Source organism: Chiloscyllium punctatum, chromosome 32 (assembly GCF_047496795.1).
Source record: "Chiloscyllium punctatum isolate Juve2018m chromosome 32, sChiPun1.3, whole genome shotgun sequence".
Lineage (NCBI taxonomy): Eukaryota > Metazoa > Chordata > Chondrichthyes > Orectolobiformes > Hemiscylliidae > Chiloscyllium > Chiloscyllium punctatum.
The window spans coordinates 65,062,890-65,083,863 of NC_092770.1; the positions used below are offsets into that span (position 1 = coordinate 65,062,890).

A 20,974-nucleotide genomic window follows, 5' to 3' on the forward strand; every position below is an offset into this window, starting at 1 on the left:
AGTTTGAAGTGTTGACTTTATATGTGCTGAAAGAATTCTTGTAATTAACAAACAGGATTAAGTGTAACTACTGAGGATTGAAGAAATAGGAGTCACAGAGTCATACAGCACAGAAACAGACCCTTCTGTCCAAATAGTCCATGTCAACCATTGCCACAACTAAACCAGTTCCCTTTTGCCTGCCTTTAGGCCATATCCCTCCAAGCTTTCTATTCATGCACTTGTCCAAATTTCTTTGAGATATTGTAACTGCACCTGCATCCACCACGTCTTCTGGCAGTTAATTCCACATACGAACCACCTATGTGTAAAAGAAAGCATTACCCCTCATGTCAGTGGACTGGTACCTCACGATAAAAAGCTGAAGGTTGAGGAAAAACTGAGGGGAATGAGCGTAGGGAATTCCATTAGGCCAATATACTGAGAGTGAACTCAGGCAGACACAAATGCAATTGCCCTTTTATTGAACTTCACAAACAGCATTGGATTCATTTCAGAGACCGCCAAGAGCCAGTGTTGTAGAATGATCCGAACAATTTTGTGTTAACCATGCTTTCCTTGTGTGGGAATCATGCAGTGACTCCCCAAAGCCTGTCCACCATCTACAAGGCACAAGTAAGGAGTGTGATGGAGTACACCCCACTTGCTTCAATGAGTGCAGCTCCAACCATACTCAAGTAGCTCAACACCCTCCAAGAAAAGGCAGCCTACTTTATCTACATTCCATCTCCTACTTTCAGTTGTTATTTTGATACACTGCAACTCACCACAACTTCCTTGAGTGTAGGTCTAAAGTCTATGACCTCCAGCACCTGTAACTGTTAAGGGCAGCTGCTGTTCTAGAATACCGTCAACTCCAACGTCTGCTCCAAGTTATGGAGCATTCTGATTCGGAAAGGTATCGCCATCTCTTCACCGTCACCGAGTCTCCCTATTTAACAGCACTGCAGGGGCACCTTCATCAGATGGTCTGCAGATAACCCACCACCACCTCTCAAGGGCAGTTAGATATCAGCAACAAATGCTTGGTGGTTGACACCAAGATCCCAACATTGAGTAAAAAAGACACAGTCGGACAGGTATGCACATGCACAAACACAGAGACACACACACACAGACACACAGACACACACAGACACACACACAGACACACACAGACACACACACACACACAGACACACACAGACACACACACACACAGACACAGACACACACACACACACACACAGACACAGACACACAGACACACGCACACACACACAGACACACACACACACACACAGACACACACACACACACACACAGACACACAGACACACAGACACACACAGACACACACACACACAGACACACACACACACACAGACACACACACACAGACACAAACACACAGACACACACACAGACACACACACACACACAGACACAGACACACAGACACACACAAACACACAGACACACACACACACAGACACACACACACACAGACACACAGACACAGACACACAGACACACACACACACACACAAACACACAGACACACACACACAGCCACACAAAGACACACACACAGAGACACACACACACACAAACACACGCACAGCCACACACAGACAGACACACATAGAGACACACAGACACGCGCACACACACAGATACAGACACAGACACATACACAGCCACACACAGACACACACACACACACACAGACACACACAAACACGCAGATACACACACATACACACAGACACAGACACACACAAGCACACAGATACACACACAGACATACACACAGACACACACACACACACAAACACACACAGGCGCACACACACACAAAATAGGGACTAGTGACTGCAATATTTAGAAATGACACATTGTCCAAGATGTCGTCGCAATTTGGACATTTAATCTGGCAGCGACTGATATAATTTTTGAACATAAAACTGCTTAGTCTATTTATCTCGTGCAATTGATCATAAGCTTCCACACTAATTGTTGGAATTAGCGTCACAAATTAAAATTTAATTGTGTTTCTGGAGAACCACATGGAAGAAATACATCTTTACCACCTGCTTCCTCAAGCACAACCAGTGACAAGGACTGCAGCTCTCACAGATATGACACTGTCTGAAATCTGAGTAGGGCTCTTGGGATGCAGTGGTAGTGTTCCTACCCCTGGGCCAAAAGACCTGGGTTCAAATCCCACCTGCTCTGAAAATGTGTGATATCATCATGTTTGCACAAGTTCAGTTAAAAAGTGTTGATAATCTGAGAGGTTAATTCCATGACTATAAAACTCAGTTTAAAGAGATGCTGGATGTTCTTTAGTAAAATATCAGACTAGGGTGGAAAGGAATTAAAATTTTCAAACATGCTAAGATTGTTCTTCTGCTCTTTACCTTAATGGACTGATGCCAGGATATCTCAGTATGTGGTAACACTTCCATGTTACACTGAAGGCTCTGTCTCACACTGTAGCCAGTCAAAGAATACAAGGGAAATAATGAGAATTTTGAGCAGCTAGTTATGAAGGGCCAACTAGGTGGTCATTCCTGATGAAGGGCTTTTGGCCCGAAACGTCGAATTTTCTGCTCCTTGGATGCTGCCTGACCTGCTGTGCTTTTCCAGCACCACTCTAATTCAAACTGTCATTTCAGTACCAACGTTAACAGTGTTCTGATGTTACCAGCACCCTCAGTCAGTCTGAAATTAATTGGTGGGAATTTTTAAATGGGATTTCACAACAATCTACAAGAAGCGATGTAAACTTATCAGAAGGTTGAACTCATTGACACAAGTGAAAGTTTAACAGAGTCATAGTGTCAGTAGTTAGGTTAGAAGTTGTTAATACACCACTCTCTTGCCTGGAATGTGTCATAACAGCTGCTTTTATCAGAAACAACAGCAGAAATAGCTTGAAAAACTCAGCAGATCAGTCAGCATCTATGGAGAAAAAGCAGAGTTCATGTTTCAGGTCTGGTGACGCTTTTTCAGACCTCTGGGGTTCTGTATTTGTTACTGATTTCCAGCATTTGCAGTTCTTTGGGTTTTTTTGTTTAGCTGCTGTTATCGGTTCTTACAGGCATTTTTCATTTGTTATTGAGATGTGGGCACTGTTCACCAAGCCAGGATTTGTTGTCCATCACCTATAGCCCTAGTGAGCTCGGTAGTGAGCTGCTGCCTTGAACTGATATAGTCTAAATATATAGGTACATCCACAATGATGTAAGGAAAGCTGTTCCAGGATTTTGAAACCGCAAAGGAGCAGTGATATATTTCCATATTTGGATGGTTTGGGACTTTGAGGGTAAGTTGCAGCTGGTGGCATTGCCATAGTCTACTGACCTTTGACCTTCTGGATCGTAGAAGTCACAGGTTTGGAAGGTGTTGTCAGAGGAGCCTGGGCAAGCTACCGTGCTACATCTTGTAGGTAGCACACATTGCTGATGCTTTGCCTTAGTGGTGAAGGTAATAAATGCTTAGACACATTGGTGAAGTGACATCCAGGGTGATGTTGAGTTTCTTGAATATGGTTGTGGTTGCACTGATCCAGGCCAGTTGAAAAGACTCCATCTTATGTATGATTCATGTTAATTAAAAATTACATGCGTCAGAACTGTGAGAAGAGATTTTGATGGCTAGTATTGTGGGCACAAAGGACAGACCATTTATTGCATAGGAATTGTCTTCGTATACAAAACTCACATTCTCCCTGCCTTTTTCCAATATGGGAGTAGCAAAGAGGATATTTTTCTTCAGTCAAACAAAATGCTTTAGAAGAAAATCCTTCCTTTGATTCAGTTTTCCTATCACCTTATTGTATTAAGACAGGTGATCACTTGTGAGCACAGTTGGGAGTGAGCTTTCTTGGACACCCAGCATAACCCAACCTGTGATGTTAGACAAAGCTTTGGTTCTTTACAATGGTGAAACTATAATAGCAATTACTTTGTCCTTTACCTTTCTACAAGGAATTGTCTTCAATAACAACAGAATGTTATCACGCATATGATGTCAATACTCATTACCTTTTAAGCTATTACAATTATTAGCAGTCTTAGTATGGGTAAGTATCCATCCAACCATACTTAGATACTGAATGTGTTGAATCACTGGAGTTACTTTGAATGTTGGCATACAAGTTGACCTTTTGATGTGTGGAAAAATCCCTCCGAAAACTATGCCAACTTAATACACCCAGTGTACAAGTGGTGTGGGTGGTGGCCTTTTTGAAATACCATTTTGCTTCCGATGCTTACAGTATGCATTTCTTAGACTCCTGTGCCTCTTTGCAACAGATTGGAAAACAGTCCAGTGCCCTCTGCAAACTTTGCCGGAATTGTGTTTCCATCGATGAGACATTTGGCAGGCCTACGGGTGTTATTTCCTTGACCTGGAACCATAATATGAAATTGCCAGCAGCTCACTACAGCTGATTTTCTTGCTATTAAGATAACAAGTGTGCACAAATATTGTGTTCAATTGAAGGCTGTTCTCTTTAGAAACTGAAGCTGAATTGTATGGTTGGGGTAAAGTTAAAGGCCTTACACCTAACATGTTTCACACCCATCCCAGCTGCCTGAATACTAATAGGCATAGCTTAAATCAAAGGTAGTATTTAATTCCCCATCGCTGTCATCCCACCAACTCCCAAACTTTTCAGATCGAGGAGACTTGGGAGACCAGCAGAAACCCTCTGGTAACTGTTATAGTCCGCCCAAATTGCTGTTGTCTAGTCCTTCACCTTGAGATTATTTTTGTGAGCTGACTCAGAACAATTGTTAAATTTATTTCAAATTGACTTTGGTGACCTGTAGTTTGTTCGACCATGAGGATGACAGGAGAGCTGAATGAGATGAACTGTGACCTGTTTGTCCATCATGCCTCCTCTGTTGGTTCTTATGGTCAGTTGCTATCCATTGCTAACCATTGGCACTTTGTTATCACCTGCAGGTTTCATTGCCAATACTGAAGTCCCGAACAGTTTTCTTACACCGAGTTCTCCTCATGCGGTAAGAGCAAATCTTTTACATTTCACTGAAGCAGCCTCTTTGTCAGCCACAATTGCTCTGCAGTTCCTTTATTAAATGATGCTTGGTCTACACATTTATTTTGCAGCTGACCTTGCCAGCTCAAACGTAAGACAGTGAACTTCAACCTGTCGAGCTGGTGTGATAATGTCAGGAATTAGAATGCCATTTCAGACCCTATTGAAGCATCCCGCCAGCTTACTGTGTTGGCATGGAGGTGCCCTGCTCTTGGCAGTTGTAGGATGTGTGCTGGGAAAGGAGTGAGACTGATTGATTGGAAACCATCTTTCCATTTGAGCTGTTACACTGTACTATATTGGTTTCACCAGCACATCAAACATCCTGCTATTGCTATGATGTCATTAACCTGTACATCTTTGCATTTGAGAGAGAGAAAATAATTGAGTCATGACTACATCATTTTGTATCTTGATATTTGTTTTCCTGACCATTAGAAGCAGCGATCGTATACTGCAGTGATCCCATGATAGCGATTAGTAATTGGCATTGTCCTCTGTAGCAATATGAGTGGAGACTATAGTGTTATAGAAATATAGGGAGAGCCAGTGAAATAAAACACAAGGTCCAGTTAGCTCAACTCGCCTCTGATTAATTCATTCAACAATTAAATTTTCACCCAGTTTTTCTCTAATCATCAAAGTTAATCTCTATCAATGAATCTACAACTGACCTACACGTGAGAAGAAGGTCCCAGTGGCAGAGATGATTTGGTACCATAAGCAGAATCTTGAACCCTCCCTTTCTTCAAAAGTAAATCCATGTGTTCACTTGACCCTATTTGCCAAGCCCTGGCAAGGTGAGGTAGGTGTTCAGAAGATTATGGGTGTATAAACACAAGATTGGGGACAGTACTGTCGGGGGTGGGGGGTTGGCAGGGTTGTGGGAGTGGGTGCCCCATTGGGCACAGAATGCCCACACAGGTGGCATGTCACTTCTTTCCTGTGTGTCTCTGTAAATAGTTACGCATCAGAAATTCACCCTTTTTTTCTGATCGTGACACACGAGTGATGTGTGTTGATGTCTTGAGATAAGTGGCCCACCCTTGGCTCATTGCATCCCTGCCTCCTCTCAGGACTGATTTGAAATCGAAGAGTAATAAAGCAATAGTTCTGTGACAATCTGATAAGATGCTATTGCAAGCCAGCAAACTCCATCTTGTAATCTGGTCAGAACCTAATTGCAACCTCGATATCAATGTGCTAAGAATGCATCCAGCTTTATCTCAGTCTGATGATATTCAGACCCACATCAAGGCCTCATTTACACAAATATAAAGTTAAGATTCAATGCCTTTCAGATTAAAGTGACGTTTTCATAGAATCCCTACAGTGTGGAAATCCCTACAGTGTGGCCCAACAAGTCCATATCAACCCTCTGCCCAGGCTCATTCCCCTACCCTATTACTATGCATTTACCCCTCACTAATGCACCTAAACCACACATCCCTGAACACTATGGGGTGATTTAGCTTTGTTCAGTGGAACAGGAGATCTCGCTCTCCTTCAATTCAAAAATGAGGGTAAGTTCCTAATTTTGAAGAATATTCCTCAGCACCAACTGTATGGTTACAACAAAAGTGTAGCCTTAATAGTTAAATTTCATTACAGGAATGTTTGAGGGAGGCTGTTGGCTTTGCTGTAATAATAGAAACTTCAAGATGTCCCTGTGGATCCTCCTGCATTTTGTTTTCAAACCTGAATTTTAGCTGAATCTTTACAAGCACTGAGAAGCTGAACTAGTTGCAAGAGACTGAACCTTGCAGCTGGTCTTGCTCTCGATTCAAAACCAACTCCTGCTGGGCCCTGTTTTGCCCTGTGGCTCCTCCTTTGCTCTACTAAGGCCAATCTGGAACTTCACGAGGATTTTGTGTCCGGGTGCAGGTGTAACTGCTGATTGTTCAGAAACCTAGGTGAAATGTCCAAGTTGGCATTCAAAATTACCTGGAAGATGAGTGTGATGAGGAGAATAAAGAAGTCTTGGTTTGGTGAAAAAGTGTTTGGGATTTAAAGTCCTGAAGTTTGTTGGATGGTGAAGGAGATGCAAGTGCAGCTGGTTTGAGGTTATGGGGAAGAATTGGTTAGTGTTGGACATAGTGATTTGTAGGAGGCTGGAAGTATACTGGATTTGTACTTTTGGAGAATTGTCTGAGGAAAATTTAAAGGATAGAGGTAGGTTAGTAATTATTGAATAAAATAGGAGTGGCATGCTTCGGAAGAACAAAGTGACGTTTGACCTGTGTCTAATGTTACGTGGAGGTAGTGGTGCTGAGTGCAACTTAAAATCTGGGGATGACTCTAACTCCAATTGGTCAGGTCACCTCTCAATGGTTCCTGGTTGATAAGCAATTGGCACTGTGGCTCAGTGGTTATCACTGCTGCCTTGTAGCACCAGGGTCCCAGGTTCAATTCCAGCCTTGGGCAACTGTCTGTATGGAGTTTGCACAGTCTCCCTGTGTCTGTGTGGGTTTCCTCCCACAGTCTAAAGATGTGTGGGTCAGGTGAATTGGCCATGCTAAATTGCCCATAGTGATAGGTGCATTAGTAGGGAGTAGGCGAATTGGGTCAGTGTGGACTTGTTGGGCTGAAGGGCCTGTTTCTGCACGGTAGGGAATCTAATATCTAATTTAGCAAGAATCCAAGATTCCCCAAGTAGGGAGATAGAGATTGCGTCACTGGAAGCTAGTGCTCCGCTTTCCACAGCAGTCAGTTTTCCATGTGTGACCCTAGACAGGAAGTGTGATCAGGGTGATTGATGTTGAATGATTTCATGGTCAAGTTCAGTACTGCCCTGATTCCATGTCACATGTACATCTCTAACAGCAATCTCTGGAAAGCCTTTTGGTGCAGTGACCCTGGTCAAATTTACCCTTCAATATTCCAATCAGCTGTATTGTCATTTGTTGCTGGAATGGAGTGAGGCATAAATCACTGTACATTGGATAAACTTGGTGAATCATGGCAGTGTGGTTTACCCAGAAATCTTCATTATGCCAGTCTCCCAACCAGGCAAACCGGTCAATGGGACAGTAGTTGTTTTTTCATTTATTCATTTGAGGAATGTGGTATCGCTGGCTGGGCCAGCATTTATTGCCTTTGAGAGGGTGGTAGTGAGCTGCCTTCCTGAACTGCTGCAGACCGCATGCTGTGGGTTCACCCACAATGCCATAAGGGAGGGAAGTCTAGGATTTGACCCTGCAATAGTGAAGGAGTGGCGATATATTTCTAAGTCAGGATGGTTTTCCCTTGTATCTGCTGCAATTGTCCTTCGAGATGGAAGTGGTCATGGGTTTGGAAAGTACTGTCTGAGGACCTTTGGTGAATTTCTGTAGTGTCTCTTGTAGATAGTACACACTGTTGCTACTGAGCATCAGTGATGGAAGGAGTGGATGCATGGGGATATAGTGCCAATTAACTGGTTTAAAATGAAAAGAATAACAATGAAACCACCGAATATTTAGAAATGATTTAGTGCGCATAAATACTACTGTAATTTCTTCCCACTGTCTGATCTGAAAGGCATTTGTTTTCTTTTCAATTTTCTAACTCGAGCCTTGTCTCCTTGGGATCTTTTGAATAATGTTTTTGAAGAGAGCACCGCACAAACGTACTGTTCTGTCCAGGGTTGCTTTGTTGTCAAGAGGTGTGCAAAACTGTGAAAGGTCAGCCAAAGTGACACTGACACATTTTCTTTTCAATTAATTGTTCAGACTGGAACAGGTGGTCATGAAACTTCAGACAGAATGTGCAGCAAAGCTTTTTGATTGCAGTGATCATTTTAATTTTCCCGTGAGTTTTTGACTCCAGTGAGACTTAATCCCCCATTGTCATCAACAGCAGAAGGTGCAGTGCTGTCCAATAACTAGCATGGACTCATCTTGATCAGCTTTCATTTGGCATTGACTCATGATGGAATTCGTGAAATGTGTGCTTTCACTCAGGCTGTCAACCCATTAATACATCTTGTCAGCCAGAAGCCATGTCTCAAATGTCGTCCATGTCTCAGTGAGAGCTCACCTCTAAGTAAGGACTGTTGTTGATTTGAGATCAACTTTGCAGACTGGAGCACAGAATCTAGACTGATGCTTCAGTGCAGTCGGCAGTGGGTGCTGCAGTGTCTGAGGCACTGTTAATAAGAAACAATATAAAATCAAGGCTGCTCTCCTTTTGTACCCAAAAGATACCCCAGAATAGTCATCTGTCCCTGAACTAAAACAGGTAAATCTTGGTTATTACCTTATTGTTATCCATGGGGTCTTGCTGTGTGTGAATTAGCTGATGAATTATCAATATCACAGCTCTGAATATACTGCAGAAGTACTTAATTTTGATATAGTCCTTTCATGACCTTGGGATATTAAAAGCTTGTTTCTGTTTTCCTTTGTTTTCCAGAGTATTGGAAAAGTGCACTAAGATGGCAGAGATCTATTGACCCCCAACCTCCAATCTTTTACAGGTCAGGCCATGTTTCCATTGCTGGATTTAAATTAAGAGGAGGTGTTGGATCATTAAAATTCTTGTGAATTGTGCCAGAAGCTAACCTCTTCTGGTCATGATGTGTAAAACTGGGTAACAGAGTCAAGTTCACAAACTAAAGGTCTGATCTAATGGGCTCACTTGCATATGAAGATCGCCCTGCATCTGAAAAGCAATGAATTTCACTGTCTCCCCTTGTGGTTCCTGCAGAACAGGACTGTGCCATTCAGAATTCACCTTGGCAAGGGCTGTGGCCATTACCATTAGGCTGAGGGGGATTAGTTTCCCTCAGGTGTTCTGGCCACACATGGGAGCCAAGAGGAAGTGTGTAGTTTAGTGGCAGAAGTTTTGGGATGGATGTTGGGAGTTGGAGGAGGGTCGGAAATGTACTCTTAGTGGCACCTGTTAGTGAGGGATAACGTGGGCCATGTTCAGTCGGCTGGCAAAATCTTTCTAAGTTCAAGTTTAGTACCCATCTATAGTGAAGGCGAGTGGGAATGTAAGCTGGGAGCAGGATACAAAGAAACTGTAGAGAGATTGAAACAGTTTACATGAGTGAGCAATGAGGTTGCAGTCACAATATTGTAGGCAAGTGTGAAATTATTCACTCATTTGTAAGAATTGTGAAAAGAAGAAAGGTTTTTTTGTAACTATTAAACCTGTAAATGTTGATGTTCAGAGGCACTTGGGTCTGCATGTATAAAGTTAACTTGCAAATGCAGCAAACAGTTAGGCAAACAAATGACACGTTGGACTTTATTTGGAGTATTAGAGTAAATAAAGCTTATGGCAATTGTACAGCACTTTGGTGGGATGGTTAACTGTGTACAGTTTTAGCCTTTGTATTTAAGGAAGGATATACCTGCATTTGGATGGGATAGCGAAGTTCACTAGATTGGTCCCTGGAATGAGCAGCTTGTCTTGTATTAAGAGGTTGAGTAAACTGCGTTTACTGGAAGAATGAGAAATGATCCGATTGAAACCTACAAGATTCTGAAGGGTCTTGGCAGGATTGACATTGAGAGATTCTTTCATCCAAGCATGGGAATCTGGAACATGGGAACACAATCGCAGTGTTATCATTTAGGAGTGAGGTGAGGAGAAATTTCTTCAGCCGAAGAGTTGTGCACCTTTTGAGTATTCTGCCTTTGAATTCTGTGAATGCCACCTTTGTTGAATATATTTAAGGCTGGGATGGATAAAATTTTTATCTTCCAAGAGATCAAAGTATGCATAGAAGAAGTGAGATAGGAACAGATACTGAAGTTAGAGGTGATTGATCATATTCGATGGCCAAGTAGGCTTGATGGACTAAATTTCTTTGATGGGATAAAAACAATGACTGCAGATGCTGTTGTAGAGAGAGGAGGAAAACTTCTTCAAGGCAGGCATTGTAGAGAGAGGAGGGCTGATGAAGGGCTTTTGCCTGAAACGTCGATTTCGCTGCTCGTTGGATGCTGCCTGAACTGCTGTGCTCTTCCAGCACCACTAATCCAGTAAATTTCTTTGATGCCCTATTTCTTAGGCATTTATGTAAATATGCTAGGGATATATATTTTGAGGTAACACATGTGAAATGTTTAGAGATTCTGCTGATGAGTATATTTAATTGAGTTTTTCAGAGTCCTTGAAGATTGTGCTGCTTGGAGAGTTTGTCAGGCTTTGATCCGCAAGCATACTTATGGCCTCTGAGTTGGAATAAATTGTTTGAATAAATTGTGTTTTGCCAAACATTGAACAGTTTGACCATTTGAATTGCATCTGGAACACAGCACCTCATATTTACCTGTAAAATAAGATAACATGAGAGTCTAGACTACCTTCTTAGTATGTTTTGAGGGGCTCTGCTCTGGTCCATAACATACTTGATGATGTTGTTCATGGGGACCACCATTGCCAATGACCTGCAGTTGATGTAGCCTCTGCTGTTGCGCTAGAAAGACAGCTTCACTTTGGTATTCACACACTGGAGAAACCTTGAGGAAGTGAAAGGTTGAGGGGCATGACCCCATTTCTAGATTAGAGTGGTGCTGGAAAAGCACAGCACATCAGGCAGCAGCCGAGGAGCAGGAAAATCGACATTTCGGGCAAAAGCTATTCGTCTGGGCATTTCCCAGCATGTGCTGGTGTGGGAGCATTCTGCTGCTTCCGTTAGTCCCCGCTGTATTTCTGATAGGGTGAAAAGCAAAGAGTCAATTGTGGAAGTCCCAGCCATTCCTGTTGGTTGGTGCAGCACTTCCAGCTCCTTTATTAGATGTAAACCTTTTCAAAGATCAAGGTGACGATAAGGGGAACAGTGTCTTGGCTCACTGCTTTGTCTATTTGCAGGAATATACTGCTTTTGCTACTAAAGCTGATGTAGGAACATTGCTAGGCCTCTCTATTTTTTGTCCAGTTCAACGGGACTCAACTTGCGTGGGTCTATTGCCTGGATGGGTACAGCTCCAGCAACAACAACTCGAGAAGGTTTACACCATCCAGGACAAAGCAGCCCGCCTGATTGGCACCACATTCACAGACACTCACACCTGCCAACTAGCAACAGTCAGTAGGTACAATTTACAAGGAGCACTTCAGAAATTCACTAAAGCTTCTTAGGTACCACCTTCCAAATCCATGACCGCTCCTATCCAAAAGGACAAGGGATACCTGGGGTCACCACCATCTGCAAGTTCCCCTCCAAGCCACTCATCGTCTTGACATGGAAATATTTCGTCATTCCTTCACTCTAGCTGTGTCAAAATCCTGGCATTCCCTCAGATGGTATTGTGGGTTTACTGACAACACATGGACAGCAGCAGTTCAAGAAGGCAGCTCACCACCACCTTCTCAAGGACCTTGGGGAATGGCCAATAAACGTTAGTATGCCCACATCCTGTAAAATATAAAAAGAAACTCGAAGAACTCGAAGGATTCGAAGTGTTACAAAGCTTCTCTTTCTTGCACCCATAAGGTTGAGATATGTCTTTGCCATCTTGTATTCATCACCTACATGTTGCCCTCACAACGTTATCCAAGATCATTTTGTTATTTTTCCCATGTATACTGATGGTACCTCATTCTAAGTCTTCTTCCCCTTCTCCATTGTCCATTCATCTCAGACTGAATGCGCAGAAATCTCCTCCACTTAGAGCCAAGATGACAGAAACCGTTGTCTTCCAGTCCTGGCACAGACTCTGCCTGGCCTGCTGTGTTTTTTCAGCGCCACATTTTTCAACTCTGGTACTCATGCATCTGCAGTCCTCACTTTCTCCTACAAACTCTACTCTCTCCAGACATTGGCTTCATCCCTCTCAGGACAGTGCTGTGGCTCAGTGGTTAGCATGGTGGTCTCATAGCTCTGAGGTCTCAAGTTCAATTCCTCAGGTCTGTGTGGAGTTTGCACATTCTCCCATGTCTGTGTGGGTTTCCTCAGAGTGCTCCAGTCTCCTCCCACAGTCTACAGATGTGCAGGTTAGGTAGGTCGGCCATAGTGTCCACAGATCTGCCATGGGAAATACAAGGTTATAGGGTTCGGGGGTGGATCTAGGAGGGATACTGTTCAGAGATCAGTGTGGACTCGATGGGCCAAATGGCCTGCTACCACACTGTGTCAATTTTATGATTCTGTACCTGGTATTTATCTCGGGCTGATCAAGACTGCATGGGATGAGTTCCTGACCACACGTCTGTGCTCTTTTCACCTGCGTGGTGTTGCCTGACTCTGGCCCTGTTTAGCTCTTCTGCTGAAATTTCATTCTCGCCTTTGTAACCTTGAAACAGAACTATCCCAATTCACCCCAGGTCAGCCTGCTGCACGCAACCTGGACCAAAACCTGCATCCCATTCTAAAAGATGGAAGACTTAACAGCAATCTAGGTTTGTTCAATATATCGTTTTAATTGCACTGTGATCGTTTGCTATAAGGTGTGTCTTATGATCCTGTTCCACTAATTACCACTAAGTACTAGCTCTGAAAGCCAGTGCTTCCAAATAAACCTGTTGGACTATAACCTGGTGTTGTGTGATTTTTTACTTTGTCCAGCCCAGCCCAACACTGGCACCTGCACATCAGTTCCCTGGACCACCAACTCTGGACGTTGCACCCACTCCCACCCTCCATCCTTACCCTGTTTAATTCTGTATCCTCCCTGCAGCCCATCTTTTTGACAAAGCTTTGCACGTCTGTTTACATATCTCTGATTCAGATTCATTTTGATAATGCTTTCCTGAATCACTGTGAGACATTTTATGAGGCTCAAGGCATTACACAAATGTGAGCTGTTGGTGTTAGGGCGAGATAATATCAGTCAGTTTGACATACATCATGCAAACGCCATCTTTTATTACAGTGGTACCCTTGAGTAAAATCATAGTTCGGAAAGATTAGAATTGAATGTCAGTGAGATTGCATTGGCGCAGCTAGGGGAGAGACCATTTACAATCGATGACAATTTGATAATCTTAATGATTATGATGTTAAATTAGAACAGCAAATGATGATGATATCTGTTTTGTTAAATCAGTGCAAGCGAGACTCTGAGGGATTTTAGCAAACACAACCTGGATAGAAATCACATTCAAAACCTGCTCACACAAGTTGTCTAGACTGACCCATGTCGGTCCATACACAGATGAATGCCTTAAAGTGATAGAAAATGTAAATAATTGTCAGATTTACTACTTTATGTGGCATTCTTGAATCTGCTGTTAAGTGGAATAAGGATTATCCAAGAATATTTTTACACTTGTTTGCAGCTGTTTTTCTCCATGTTATCTGAGCATTGTATCCTTACAACTTGCCTGATTGACTGGCCTCTGACTCACCGTGTGAATGAGCTGAAGATTCCAGTCTCCAATGAACCTTCCCTTCATTACTGAGTGCTGGAGTTGGGAGTCACTCACCAAATGCCTGAACAAGAGACCTCACTGCTGCAGTGCAGCCTGTCATGATTCTATCTAACATTCAATTAGTATTGGATTTGTTGCAATAAAAGCTCTCAGAATCTGATCAAGCGCATTGTGAGTAGCTGCAGTGGTATGCTAATAGGTCAGTGTATTGTGTCAACTTCTCTTTCCCCTGTCCCCCTTTCACAAAGACTTAATTTGGTTTGAAAGTCATCTCCCGCTTAAAGATGACCTAAACACGCGTGTTCCTTTTCATTATTTGGCACTATCGAAGAGAAGTGTTGTATTTCAGGCTGTAAATGGATTAGGTGTGGGTTGTTACTTTTGGAAGCTGTTCCGTTCCTCCATTTCCTGTTCCTTCCCTGCAGCCCCCACCTTTTATATGCGAATTGTTCTATTATTGAAAGGAGGCAGGTGCTGAGTGAAGGACGGTTCAGCACTCCCAGAGCACTGTTTCCCCATGGAGAAATGGACAGGTCTGTCGCAGTAACAGCAGCTTAGAAACTACTGTGCAAAATCACAGCCTAGAAGCAGACTAGCCAAAGTGCTCTGCACTCTTGTTTATGCTGATTACGAATTACCTTCCACTTTGCTTCATCTCCCCATTATCCATTGTTCCTTCCACCTTGTGCATATCTGTCTCCCCTTCAAATGCATTTGTAAAATTCAGCAATGTTACTGCCATTGAATTGCCCTATCATCAACATGTCCCATTGACCAGAAACTAAACACGACCAGTCCTATAAATAGTGCCCAAACAAGAGCAGGTCGGAGGTTAGGAATCCTGCAACGAATAACTCGCCGCTTGAATCCCCAAAGGCTGTTCGCCGTCAACAAGGTACAAGTCAGGAGTATGATGGAATACCCCGCACTAGCCGGGCCAAAGCAGCCACTTAATTGGCAGCCAAACGCCACCTTCAGCATTCACCATATTCACCACCAGCACTGAATGTGTACCATCTACAAGCTCTCCAGCAACTCTCCAAGGGTCTTTTGACAGTATGTTCTAAACCCACAACCTCTACCACCCAGACGGATAAGAGCTGCAAGTCTCCCTCCAAGATGCACACTGTCATGAGTTGAAGCAATGTTGTCATTCCTTCACTGTCACTGGGTCAACATCCTGACCCGCAAGGACCTCTGTGGTTAAGAGGGTTGTTCATCATCATCATGTTCTCAGGCAAGATTCATGCTGACCCTGTCACTGTTGTCAACTCGGTGAACGTCAGTGTAGAACCTTTCCGTGCCTCATTCTTTTCTCAACCTGAGATCCATAGACCAGAACTTGAAGGTCTACTTGGCTTAAGTGTGAACACCACCCGATCGTGTTGAATCCTGGAATGTCAGTACACACGGTAAATTCACATAGGAACTCGCCTCTGAGCTGTGTCCTTTCTCCTTTGCATACCTCAGCTACCTTCCTATCTGACACCGTAAGGGGGTGTATACAGGCTTGCTGCATTTAGCCACCTTGTTCTTTGAGCCTTGGTTACAAGATGGATCAGGTGTCTATTTGGTTTATCAGAGCTCATCTGTATTTGGAAGAACATATATATCCCAGACAGTCCCACCTCACACTGACTCTGATTATAGCGTGCAGCTGCTTTAGACAGAGTTACATCTCTCTGTCCAATCTGCAAGTCCTTTTCATGTATTGATCACTCTGTGAAGAAGAATTCCTGGTAATGATTTAAATTCGCTTCCTACTCAATCACATTAGTGTTTCCTTGTTTTGCTGCTTGTGTTGTGGAGATTTGGTTGTCAGCATAATGATTTGGTGTTGATCCGTTGCTTTAGTTAGTCCCCTTTCGGTCAATCACCTTTTTGCAACTTTTATCCAAACTCCTGTTACTTGTAATTCAAGCACGTGGACTGCAAGGATGTTTTAAAAAGGGAGTTCATTCCATTAGCGTCTGGCCTTTATAAAGCTTAATGGGAAAGCTTAACTCAAAGAAACAAACTGTTTATAAGTTATGATTATGGCCCTGATTTCTGATCTATCAGCTGACCTCTAGTTAGTTGAGGAGCAGAGTTCAGGTAGTAGAAAGCCTATTCCTAAAGCTCCTTGACTATGTGAGCCAGATTCGGTCTTCGGAATCGACAGGAATCTTCCTGTCCACGTGGCTCCTCGCTCTCAGTGCTGCAATTCAGTCGATCACCTGGGTCTCTTGTACACGTGTCCTTGCACCAGATCCCCTTCCCAGATCTCCAGCTACCATCGGAAATATCAGAGGGCTCTGCACACATAGACTTGGCAATCATGGTGGATTCTGCTCCCATCCAACCCCACCAACCCTTCCTTAGGTACATGCTGCAGCTTTCCTACCTGTGACGCCAGGGTCATCACATTGTGTCCCAAGGGAGCTGGCATTGCTGACCACTTCCTCAGGGAGTGCTATACTGTCAGAGGTGCAATCTGCAGTATTGGGGGAATGCTGCATTGTCAGAGGTGCAGTCTGCTGTACTGAGGGACTGCTGTATTATCAGAGGTGCAGCCTGCAGTATTGAGGGAGTGCTCCATTGTCAGAGGTGCAGTCTGCAGTACTGAGGGAGTGCTGCATTGCCCAGAGGTGCAGTCTACAGTACTGAGAGAGTGCTGCATTGCCCAGAGGTGCGGTCTGCAGTACTGAGGGAGTGCTGCATTATCAGAGGTGCAGCCTGCAGTACTGAGAGAGTGCTGCATTGTCAGAGGTGCAGCCTGCAGTACTGAGAGAGTGCTGCATTACCAGAGGTGCAGTCTGCAGTACTGAGAGAGTGCTGCATTGTCAGAGGTGCAGCCTGCAGTACTGAGAGAGTGCTGCATTGTCAGAGGTGCAGCCTGCAGTATTAAGGGAGTGCTGCATTGTCAGAGGTGCAGTCTGCAGTACTGAGGGAGTGCTGCATTATCAGAGGTGCAGTCTGCAGTACTGAGAGAGTGCTGCATTATCAGAGGTGCAGTCTGCAGTACTGAGGGAGTGCTGCATTATCAGAGGTGCAGTCTGCAGTACTGAGGGAGTGCTGCATTGCCCAGAGGTGCGGTCTGCAGTACTGAGGGAGTGCTGCATTGCCCAGAGGTGCAGTCTGCAGTACTGAGGGAGTGCTGCATTATCAGAGGTGCAGTCTTCAGTATTGAGGGATTGCAGGCTGCACCTCCGACAATGCAGCACTCCCTCAGTACTGCAGACTGCACCTCTGATAATGCAGCATTCCCTCTGTCAGCATTGTCAAAAGATGTCTTTTGGATGAGACATCCAACTGAGGCCTTGTCTGCCTCCTCAGATGAATGTAAAGGATTCTCTGCCATTACTTGGTAGAAAAGCAGTGAGGTTACCCCCAGTGTCCCCCAAATTTTATCTCTCAATTAATATCAATAAAACCAATGATCTGCTTCTTATCGCCTTGCTGTTTGTGGTTTGGTGCTGTGTGAAAATGACTACTTAGTTTTATATACCAGTGGTTACAGTTCAATCAGTGCTTCATTTTATTATCCAGAGCTTCATTGACTGTGAAGTACATTGAGGTGGTGGGTGGTTAAGATTGGATGTGTAGAAATTGAACTAGGCAAAGGTGAGGACTGCAGATGCTGGAGATTAGAGTCAAGATGAGAGTGGTACTGGAAAAGCACAGCAGGTCAGGCAGCATCCGAGGAGCAGGAAAATCGACATTTCCTCGTGTGGAAATTGAAGTTTATTTTTGTTGCACCAGCTCCATTTCTCTATTAAAGTCAATTTATTTGTGAATGTTCTAGACCCCAGTGGATGTTAGTGAAAGAAAGATAGCATAACTTTTCCTGCAAACATTATTTCACTTGCTTATAATTGACTTTCTATGCCATTTCTATTTTGGTTGTTCTCCTCTCTAAACGACGTTATCGCTTCAAAGGAAAGAACTTTTGACCTTTAGTAATAGTAAAATGCTGGAGATCTGAAATAAAAACCTAAAGTGTTGGAGAAACTCGGTCAATCTGGTGGCCTCTGTGGAGAGAAAGCAGAATTAACGTTTCAAATCTGGTGTGACCCTTCAGAAGTTGTGGAGGAGTTAGTGTTACCATTTTGAGTCTAATATAACTGTCTTCAGAATTTGAAAGAAGTGGACTTAGTTAAAAATCACAGAACACCAAGTTATAGTCCGACAGGTTTATTTGAAAGCACTAGCTTTCGGAGCACTGATCCTTCATCAGGTGGTTCATCACCTCCCTTCACAACCACCTGATGAAGGAGCAGCACTTCAAAAGCTAGTGCTGCCAAATAAACCTGTTGGACTATAACCTGGTGTTGTGTGATTTCTAACTTTGCCCACCCCAATCCAGCACTGGTACCTCTAAGTCAAATTGGACTTGAAATGTTAACTCTGTGTCTTATTCCACAATTGCTCCCAGACCTGCTGAATATTTTGGCACTTTGTGTTGATTTTCATCTCTAAATCTGATAAAACAAGAACTTATTCCTGGCTTTGGATGGTGCTGTGTTTGGAGCCACCATCATGCTGTACCTATGTTCAACCACTTGGTGGCAATGGAAGGGGGAAATTTCAAGTTGCTCAACTGCACCCTCATGAGGTGATCAGTCAGTATTGCAAGATAGCAACATGCAGATGTTTGATTTATACTATCTCACCCAATGGTGGTGCATTCTTGTAATATCCTTGGAAAGAGTACATACACAAATTACTTTGAAATGCGTGAGTCCCACTTGACGCACAGCTAGCTCACACAAACAAGAAAATGAACAAAACCAGAAGGTTTTGTGATCAACGTGACCTCAGTAACTTTTTTTTAACCTGTGTAGATTTAGTTTGCTGTTGCTACTTGACCAGGATTAGGCAAAGGGACTCTGGGTGTTGTTTTTATACCTCCTTAACCCAGAGATATTTGAGTGTTAATCCTACACTTGTGGTTAGTTCCTTGCCTGAGTTTGTAAATGACTGAGCGTACCAGGGAATTGAATATAACACTTTTTTGGACAGAAGCAAATTGCACCACATTGCATATTTACCCCCTTAAGTTACAGCCAGATCAGTTGAACTTGAAGAATGTTGAACCAAGCAATCTGGGTTTACGACAGATCACTATATGGAACAAATTTACAATCCAGCCCATCTTTTATGATTGGGCTGTGTTATAAGTAATGTTCGCATGTTTGGCTTTAAAACTTGAGATTTATACAAATGTATTCAAAATTAGATCTTGCCCTACATATCACATCTTTCAGAGTCATTCAGGCACTTCAAGTAACAAATAATTTGAAACTTATGGACCATTGTTTGTCAACACGCAGGGCATCTCCTTGCAACAAGATCCCACAAGCTGCAAATGAGATGAATATCAAGTTATTCCATTTTGATCAATCTGGCTTTGGGCATAATCTTGGCCTAGATAATAGGAGCTTCAGTATTATTAAAAAATACATCTTTTATCCAAGTTCTTCATTGTGTATTCATCAGGAAAGTTCACAAGAAATAGTAGTGTAACAGGAAAGCAATATTTATAGTGTATGAGAGGAGGGTGCTGATGGCTAGCAAATGCACTCTGGATGTTGAAATGCCTCAGTTGGTTAACGACTGACAGTTGATTGCCAAGCTGTGTTTAAGGTTGGAACTAGGTATGTTGATTCTGATCAGTAAAGGCATTTCATAGAGTCTTTTTCCTTAAAAAACAAACCAGAAAGTTACTGTTATTGATTTGAAACAGTTGCTGCATGTGTACATGTTGTTTTGGTCTGCAACGTTTGGCTATGAATCATCTAACTAGTGCGTTCTCCATGGCGATCTTGTCCATTTACCAACCAATCAGCACTCAGTCTAAATGTTGCATTCCTTTCATAATGGTATTTCTTGTGAGTTGTGCTAATAGCTGCACAGCAGAAAAAAATCAACGAAATGTAGTTCCTTTTCACAATAATAGGAGATGTTCATGTACATTGAAAGGAACCCTGGAATCTCTCAGAATACTCCAGTTCACGTTGAAGTCATTGACAGTCCAAAAGCTTCAGTCAGCCTAGATTTTCTGGCACCAATTTAGCATCAGCTCAGCTCTACCCCATGTATTTAACACCTGTTCACGAGGTCACTAAGTTACAAGGAAAAGAGGGTAATATAGGCTGTTGTTTGATGCTGCAGTTCTGAATCTTTGATTAAACCAATGTGTATTCCAGGATCCTTGAAGCTCATCCCACTTCTATCAAGTCCCTGAAGGGAGAGAAACAGCAAACTGACAGGTACATAACCCAAAACCCAAACAGAAGCTGGTCGAGTTAAAGAAGTCATAGCAAAGCTTTTCTATCCCAAGGCACAAAACACAAATTTCACCGGCCAGATAGACAGAACGTGAACATCGGATTTGCTACCTGACTAACATCCGGAACAGTTCAGTCTGAATTATAAGATTACAAGTTTACATAGATTTACCATTTCAAAAAGCATGAGAACTGGGTAGCTAGGTGACTCAGTGGTTAGCACTGTTGCCTCACAGTGCCAGGGACCCGGGTTTGATTCCACCCTCTGTGTGGAGTTGGCATGTTCTCCCTGTGTCTCACTGGGTTTCCGCCGGGTGCTCCAATTTCCTCCAAAAGTCCAAAGATGTGC

At 43.2% G+C, this 20,974-nt stretch overlaps 1 protein-coding gene across 3 annotated transcripts in view; it reads left to right on the plus strand.

Annotated features, from left to right (window-relative positions):
- The window catches only part of cntn1b (contactin 1b), a 750,295-nt gene that overhangs the window by 111,337 nt on the left and 617,984 nt on the right, over positions 1–20,974 (plus strand). For all 3 annotated transcript variants that reach the window (XM_072552560.1, XM_072552558.1, XM_072552559.1), the window contains exons 2-3: positions 4,957–5,015; positions 9,443–9,506. The gene's annotated coding sequence lies outside the window, so the exon portion shown is untranslated. The remainder of the gene's footprint in view (positions 1–4,956; positions 5,016–9,442; positions 9,507–20,974) is intronic.